This window comes from Macadamia integrifolia, unplaced genomic scaffold (genome assembly GCF_013358625.1).
Source record: "Macadamia integrifolia cultivar HAES 741 unplaced genomic scaffold, SCU_Mint_v3 scaffold852, whole genome shotgun sequence".
In the NCBI taxonomy this organism is placed as follows: Eukaryota; Viridiplantae; Streptophyta; class Magnoliopsida; order Proteales; family Proteaceae; genus Macadamia; species Macadamia integrifolia.
The window spans coordinates 449,252-458,523 of NW_024870557.1; the positions used below are offsets into that span (position 1 = coordinate 449,252).

At 36.1% G+C, this 9,272-nt stretch overlaps 1 non-coding gene across 1 annotated transcript; it reads left to right on the forward strand.

Moving 5' to 3' along the window:
• The first annotated feature begins 6,891 nt into the window (after positions 1–6,891).
• Positions 6,892–6,998, forward strand: LOC122070202. Its single transcript, XR_006137698.1, has one exon. It is a non-coding gene; the product is annotated as a small nucleolar RNA R71 (small nucleolar RNA).
• Positions 6,999–9,272: the final 2,274 nt, after the last annotated feature.

Below are 9,272 nucleotides of genomic sequence, written 5' to 3' on the forward strand. Positions count from 1 at the left end.
AAGTAGGTTTCTCTACTTACCCCGAGGGATGCATCATAATATGAGCTTCCCTACTTGACCAGAGAGTCACTCTTACAAGGGTTATTCTACTTAGCTTTAGGAAAATGCAATAATTAAAATAAAAACAATAAAATGATGGTTCTATGGCTAGGAGGGGCAAAGCCAACACATACACTAACCATGAACCTTGGGGAAAAGGGATAGCAATAATGTAACGACTGAAATTAAAATCCTAAATTAAGAAAGAAAGGGTAGTCAAAAGAGGGAATGAGAGGGGGCAGAGAAGACTATTGAAGGAGCCTACATACTTGAACTTTAACCCTTGAACTGAAAACTTGATCGATTTAAGATACTACCAGTACTAAAAACCAGAGAAAATAAATCTGAAGAAAAAAATTGAACTTGAAAGACATGCTTCATAGCTTGTTTTAGCCACTGAGAACTAGGCCTAGAACTAGAACTTAAAAATTACAACTTCAATTACTTTAAACAATAAAAATAAAAGACTGAATCAAAAACAAAAGTGCTTGCATTAATTGAATAAAAAGAACTTACAAAAATGTTTAAAGCATAAACCTAGAACGAGAGCTAGAGAAAGAGATAGAGCAACTAAGAAAAAAATCCTAAAAGAAGAATGAAGTACCTCCTCCCCTTGTGTTAATTCTATTATGTAGAGAATGGGGGAGAGAAACTAACGATTTTTTTTTTTATCTTGTTGATGAAGTGGAGGAGAGAGAAAAGAGAACGTGTGGAGAGAGATCTCCCCCGATTTTCTTGCCTTTTTCTTCCTATTTTTCTCCGTTTTTCTATTTTTCTCTCTCTTCTTGCACAAGAAACCCCCTTTGGCCGATTTTTCTTGCTTGGATTCAGAAAATATTTTATTTTAATGAGAAATTCCATCCATGCCCTTGTCTTTTCTTTTCTTTTTTTCTTCTTTCCTATTTTTTCTCTTTATTTTCTCTCTCTCTTCTTCAAACTTGCGTACAACTATCTTGGCTGACCTCCTTTAAGTGACGAGTAGGAGAGAGAAAGTCTTCTAAGAAAAACCTCAACAAAATGGCAGCTAAGAGGTTCGAACTTGAGACCTCATAATTAGCAAGGGATTTTGCACACCACAACTACCAACTACGCTAGGTAGTTGTTGTTACTAAAAATGAATCTTCAATCACTTAAGGATGTGGTCCATCAATCCTTGTTGGCATTTAAAATATTCCTTATACCCTTGGGACAACTGCAGATGGGCTGGTTTTGTATCTCGGTTCAGTTCTGATCCATTATTCTTTTTTTGGAAAAGAATAATCACTTGTACAATTGACCAAACGAATGTGTACTTGCAATTGAACACATCCATCTTGCTCAGAATTTCATTCTCTTTGCAACTATGAAAAGAAATAGGACCTCTTTACGTGTAAAATTGGAGATATAGCACCCGATAGTCCTTAAGGCCTTGAAAATATAAACCTGAAAAAAGAGAGTAAAACCCAAGGAGCAAAGATAAATGTGTTCATCAGAATATAAACCTTACCCTAAATTTTGCACATAAATTTGTTTATTAGAATTCCCCCACACTTAGACTTTGCTAGTCCTCGAGTAAAACAAAAGAAAAAGAATAAAAACAAAAAACCTAACTCACTTTCGTAGGAATCACGGTTACACTTAGCATGTGCAACAAGCCTTTAAAGCCTTGGGTCACCCCTAGTGGACAAGTTGTGTCTCATGGGTGTTTGCAGTGAATATACACCCAAAATTCAGAATAAACAAATCCTAACCTTGGCTAAAGGTAAGGCCCAAACCGATCTAGAGCAAAGATAATTTCTCTTACAAGGGACCCCCACACTTGAACTTTTATTACTCTTTATCAATTCCAGGCACTAGCATATTTTTTAATTTGGAACTCACTTTGTCTCTTTCAAAACATCCTTATCTTAAGGCAAAACCACTTGTGAAGAAATAGGGAACCAATGACTAAGGTGTTGGAGTATTTTTTACTAAAACATATTACCTAGCATTAATGACATTTACACATTTTTTCTCCTTTTTTTCGCTTAATAAACTCTATTCTACTCCACTACTTTTGGCCTCAATGACATGGTGGAGCAAACACCAGACACCCAAGTTACTATGTAGCTTTGCTTTTTGCATATGCCCACAAAGACAGTGATGCTAGAGTTCTTTCAGAAGTTTCCTTCCAAGGAATTTTGATTAAGACACCACACTTCCTGAGGTGCAATGCCCTGTCTAGTTCCAAGGGAATCAACTCTTATTCTTCTTTGTTCCGCATTTCACACTTCATTTAAAATTATGCATATATCAAGTCATGCTAAATTAAAAAGAAGGTCTCAACTCCAAATCAAAAGTACAAGGAACTCACAGACTTACATATGGTCCAACACATAAAACAGAGATCTCTTATTTCTCAAAAGAAAGTCCCATCTCAAGACACAGGTTTGTTTCTTTCTTCTCAATAGGATTTTTATGCGTTCAAAATGGGTACCTTAATCAAAACTTTTATTTTCATACATCAAGCAACCAAATGGTATGATCATTCGCTAAAAGCCAAAGTAGGACTTCATCATTTAACAAGCTCAAAAAATAAAAAGAAAAACAAATAAAATAAAGTGAAAAAAGTAAAAACTGGTTTCCCTCCCCCACACTTAAGTCATGCAATGTCCTCAATGCATGGAAAGAATTAAAAGCAAAGACAATGCAAGGGGTCATACCTGATTAAAAGTTAGTCATCAGTGTAAAGAGGTTCATAAAAATCCATGATTTCTTCACTACCAGTAGTAGGAAACTCGAGGAACGATTTCAAATGCTGACCATTAACCTTCAAATTACTCATGTTCTTGGATTCAAAATCTCCACAGCTCCATGGGGATATACATTATGGATAATAAATGGGCCATCCCATCGGGATCTAAACTTACCTGGGAAAAGATGCAATCGAGAGTTGTACAATAAGACTTTATCACCAATTGTAAAAGATTTGTGCAGAATGTGCCTATCAAGGAAAGCTTTGGTCTTTTCCTAGTAAATCCTAGAACTTTCATAGGCATCATTCCTAAGTTCCTCCAACTCAGATAGTTGGAGCCTACGATGAATTTTCGCATTAGACAAATCAAAGTTGAGCTTCTTGATGACCCAAAAGGCCTTATGCTCCAACTCAACTGGTAAGTGACAAGCTTTCTCATACACCAAACAGTAGGGACACTGATCAAGGTTAGTCTTGAATGCAGTATGATGGGCCCACAAGGCATCAATGAGTCTAAGGGACTAATCCTTATGGTTGGGATTAACAGTTTTCTCCAAGATTTGTTTGATCTACCTATTAAACACCTCCATTTGGCCACTAGTTTGGAGGTGATAAGGAGTAGATAACTTATGGGTGATCCCATACTTTTTCATTAAGGCCTCAAAAGGTCGATTACAAAAATGAGTACTCCTACACTAATTATTGCACATAGTGCACCAAAACAGAAAAAAATGTTCTCTTTGAGAAATTGGACCACCATTTTGTGGTCATTAGATTTATAAGGTATGACCTCTATCCATTTAGAAACATAATCAATGGCCAAAAGTATGTATAAAATCCCAAAGGAATTAGGGAATGGTCCCATAAAATCGATGCCCCATACATCAAAGATCTCAATTACCAAAATAGGGTTCAGGGGCATCATGTTCCTCTTATTGATACGGCCAAAAGACTGGCAGACAGGAAAAACCTTGCAAAAATCAAAAGCATCTCTAAGAGAGTGGGCCAATAAAATCCGTATTGGAGAACCTTTGTGGCAGTCTTCTTAGGTCCAAAGTGTCCACCACATGCATGATCATGACAAAAAGAGAGAATAGAATGTTGCTCATGATCGGGAACACATCGTCGGATAATCTGATCCGGACATATCTTAAATAAATAAGGGTCATCCTAGAAAAAGTGTTTAACTTGGGAATGAAATCTATACTTATCTTGGGTGGACCAGTGATCCGAAGTCACACCTAAAACTAAGAAGTTGACAATGTCAGCAAACCATGGTTCACTGGACATTGCAAATAATTGTTCATCTAGAAAGTTTTCATTGACTGGAGAATCGACAGTCAAGGAATTAGGAAGCCGGGATAAATGGTCTGCAACTAGGTTTTCAACTGATTTTTTATACCTAATTTCTAAATCAAACTCTTGTAAAAGTAAAACCCACCTAATGAGATGGGCTTTGGCATCCTTCTTCTGAACTAGGTATCTGAGAGCAGAATGATCAGTATATACCACCACATGTGAACCAACTAAGTAAGATCGAAACTTTTCTAATGCAAACACAATAACTAAAAATTCTTTTTCAGTGGTTATATAATTGACTTGTGCATCATTTAAGGTCCTACTAGTATAGTAAATGACAGTGGGCAACTTATTAATCCTTTAACCCAAAACCGCTCCTATGGCAAAATCTAAAGCATCACATATCAATTCAAAAGGTTTAGTCCAAACAGGTGGTTGAGCAATGGGTGCATTATTCAAATCCTTCTTAAGTTGTTTGAAGGATACCATGCACTCTTTAGAAAACTCAAAATTTTGATTTTTGGCAAGTAATGAAGTGAGAGGTTGGGCTAACTGACTAAAGTTCTTAATAAACCTTCTATAAAAGCCCGCATGCCTTAGAAAAGACCAGACGTCTTTAACAAATTGAGGAGATGGTAAATTATGAATTAAATCCACTTTGGCTCTATCTACCTTAATTTCCTCATTGGATATCACAATAGAAGGGCATATACCCTTGATATCAGTCATGGTCCAACCTAGGGCTTCCTTATTATCTTTTAACACTTTAAGTAACTCCTCTTCATGGTTAAAAGTCAAATTTGAAGAAATTATTATAAGAAGAATCTGGTCAGGCCCTAGGAAAGCATACCTCAAATTAGATGGCAACTCTTTAAGATTTAGCTTAAGGGGCCCAACTATAGAAGGTTTAGGAATGAAATTGGAAAGGGGTCCTAAGGGCTCCACAGGTGTGTGAATACTCAAGACTTTAAAAAAGAAATTTTCACTATCATCATCCAACTCATCCATATACTCTTAGAATTCTGAATTAAAATCAATATCAAAGTTGGTAACTAAATCATCAGAAAAATCCAAAAATCCTCAAGCATATTGATCTCTTCTTCCATATGTGGTTGCTTGCCTATCCGAAACATGTTAAACTCAACAGTCTGGTTACTAAAAGATAACCTTAGGAAACCATTTTGACAGTTGATTAATGTATTACTGATAGCCAAGAATGGTCTTCCTATAATTATTGGGATCTCATCCTTGGTTGAGAAAAGGCTCAGTATCTAACACAATACAAGGAAAGTAAATTCCCCCACCTTTAGTAAGACATCCTCAACCATCTCTTTAGAAATCTTAACAGACCTATCTGCCAACTAAAGAGTAGTTCCAGTGGCTTTTAATTCTCCCAATCCTAGTTGCTTATACACATGGTAAGGTAAAAGATTCACACTTGCACCAAGGTGAAGTAAGGCTTGCTCAATGTAGATGTTGCCTATGACACAAGATATGGTAGGGCTCCCTGGATCCTTATACTTGCCTGTTATAGGCTAAGTAATTATGGAACTAAGGTTACCTGCCAAGAATGCTTTTTTGGGCACACTAGTGATACATTTGTGAGTATACAAATCTTTCAGTACCTTTGTATAGGCGAGGATCTCAGATATGGCATCCAAAAGAGGGATGTTCACTTCTACCTTTTTGAAGACTTCTAAAATTTTATCCATAGAAGCAATCTTCTTTCTGTTTATCAAGCGATCAGGAAATGGGACAGGAGGAACATAAGGACTGTTAGGGATTTTTTTTTCAGAAGAATCATTTTTGGTTTCTCAACCAAATCATTTTTAATTTCAAAAGAATCTTTAGGTTCATTAGACGAACCTGGAACAAGAGGCACACTTGTGTCCTCAACTGAAGGAGAGTTAACAGGAGTAATAGATGGGAAAGATTTAGGAACACTCTGTTTGTACTCTCTACCACTCCTAAGGGTATAAACAACATTACATTGGTTAGAGGGCCCTTATTGGATCTGACCTTGTACTATATTCAGTGGTGCATTAGTTGGTGCTTGTGAACTAACAAGCTGATGATGCCTAGGGTTAGGCTCTAGTTGACTGGGTAAAGTTTCTTTCTCCCTCTCACACATAATTGAGATAACTTGGGTGAGTTCTCTCATAAGATTTTGATGGCTTGTCATGAGGAGGGCTATGATTTTTTTTCAAGTCACTTATTCTACTTGCCTCTCCAGTGTAGGTAAACCTAGGGGGTTGCTGATAATATGATAGGAGAGGGGCCCTTGGAAAACTAGCCTGAGGTCCTACATTTGACCTAGGAAAAGTATTTTGAAAAAAATATTGTTGTGCAAAGGGAGGCCTTTGGGGTCCAAGTTGCCCTGATTCCAAGAGAAATTTAGGTGATTTCATCTTGGATTGTAGGCATTACTATATGGATTATTCTGGTATAAGGCATTAACACTGTCATTAGAAGTGCCCTCAGAGGTATTAGGACATTCTTCTATGACATGTCTAGGGGACTGGCACCAAGCACAAATCTTAACCAAATTGACTGTTGATGGCTCTCTAGGAACAATAGCCTCAATCCTCTTGATTATGCTGTCCAAATGGGATCCCTTGGCTACTATCCCATCCACAAAATATCATTTTCCTCCTATGATTCTTTCACTATCTTGGGTTGATTCCCACTCACGGGTTTTTTCAGATAAGTCAAGTAAGAATTCCCATGCCATTCCTTCATCTGTAAAGGATGTGAATCCCTCAGGGCACATAGACTCTATCATTTGTTTAATTGAGTAATCAAAACCCTCATAAATTATTTGATATAAATGTCATAAGTCTAGGCCATGGTGAGGGCATTCTTGGAGTAGATCCTTGAATCTCTCCATAAGTTTGGAAAAGGACCCACTATGGTTTTGCCTAAATTGAAGGATATCACTTCTAAGCTTATTAGTCTTGTGAGTTGGGAAAAACTTTTTAAGGAAGGCAACTATGAACTATTCCTATGAGATTATGGAATTTTTGGGTAACCCATACAACCACTTCTTAGCTTGGTCTTTTAATGCAAAAGTGACAAACCTAAGCTTAACAGCATCATTAGAAAGTTATTGGATCTTAATTATAACACATATCTCTTCAAATTCCCTTACAAATAGGTATGCATCCTCAGAGGTCAACCCATGGAAGTGGGACAACATAGAGATGTATTGAGATTTGAATTCAAAATTATTGCCCTGGGCCTTTGGTAGAACTATGCAAGAAGGTTGGGTTGTTCTAGTAGGGTAGAACCTATCTTTTAGAGATTTAGGTGAAGGGTTTTGATGTTGGTCTCCCATATTAAAAGGTTTTAAAGAGAGCAAACGTATAGGGTTACTACTTGTTGGATCTCTTCTTTCTAATCAATTCTTAGCATTACGTACCCACCGAACACTCATGCAATAGAAAACTACCCACAACTAGAGTAAGACAAGCACAAAAGAATGGATAGCAAAACATTTTTTTTTTAATGATTTTTTTTATTTTTTTGATTTTTTTTGGCTTTTTGGGAGCTTACCGACAGAGATCTGATGTTTCTCAGGTCAATTTCTGAGGTACTGCTACAGGACAAAACTTGTCTTTATCATACTGTGAGGCATGACGACCTCCACCAATACAATTATTATTGCAAGTTGTTCTTCGCAGGAATTCAATAAAAGAAAAGGAAAAACAAAACAAATCAAACAAAGCACTCCGATTTACCAAAAGAAAGCGAAAAAGAACATGGAACTGTCTCCCTAGCAACGGCACCAAAAACTTGTATGAGATTTTAAAATGTAACCGCAAGCGTACGGATCAATGTAGCTACGGGTCAAATACATGGAGAGCAACCACTTTATTTTTTTGCTTCTTTTAACAATGCGAAAGTGAAACGATTAATGATTTTGATTTAATTCTAATTACCGTCCTAAACATATGTATCTAAAATAACGTCCTAACCATTCGTCATCAAAGAATTTAAAAACGTAAGCCATGCAATTAAAATTAAATAAATAAAAAACTGAAAATAAACACCCCAAGCAATTAAAAAGTAATGAAGGAAAAAAATCCTGAAATAAAAATAAAATAAAAGAAAGGGAATAAAGCTAAAGAGACACTCACAAGTAGGTTTTTCTACTTAGCCCGAGGGATGCATCATAATATGTGCTTCCCTACTTGACTAGAGAGTCACTCTTACAAGGGTTACTCTACTTGGCTTTAGGAAAAATGAGACAATTAAAATAAAAACAATAAAATGATGGTTCTATGGCTAGGAGGGGCAAAGCCAACATATACGTTAGCTATGAACCTTGGGGGAAAGGGATAGCAATAATGTAACAACTGAAATTAAAATCGTAAATTAAGAAAGAAAGGGTAGTCAGAAGAGGGAATGAGAGGGGGGAGAGAAGACTACTGAAGGAGCCTACTTACTTGAACTTCAACTCTTAAACTGAAAACTTGATCGATTTGAGATACTACCAGTACTAAAAACCAGATCTGAAATAAACCAAATCTGAAATTTCTAGTACTAGAGAAAAAAAATCTGAAGAAAAAAATTGAACTTGAAAAACATGCTTCATAGCTTGTTCTTGCCACTTAGAACTAAACCTAAAACTAGAACTTGAAAATTACAACTTCAATTGCTTTAAACAATAAAAATAAAAGACTGAATCAAAAACAAAAGTACTTGCATTAATTGAATAAAAAGAACTTACAAAAGCGTTTAAAGCATAAACCTATAACTAGAGAAAGAGATAGAGCAACTAAGAAAAAACCCTAGAAGAAGAATGAAGTGCCTCCTCCCCTTGTGTTAATTCTATTATATAGAGAATAGGGAGGGAAGCTAACGATTTTAGCTTCTAAAAAAAAGATTTTTATTTATCTTGTTGATGAAGTGGAGGAGAGAGAAAAGAGAAAACGTGTGGAGAGAGATCTCTCACGATTTTTTTTTACCTTTTTCTTCCTATGTTTTTTCTCTCTTCTTGCACAAGAAACCCCCTTTGGCTGATTTTTCTTGCTTGGATTTGAAAAATATTCTATTTTAATGAGAAATTCCATCCATGCCCTTGTCTTTTCTTTTCTTTTTTTCTTCTTTCCTATTTTTTCTCTTTATTTTCTCTCTCTCTTCTTCAAACTTGCGTACAAGTATCTTGGCTGACCTCCTTTAAGTGACGAGTAGGAGAGAGAAAGTCTTCTAAAAAAAACTT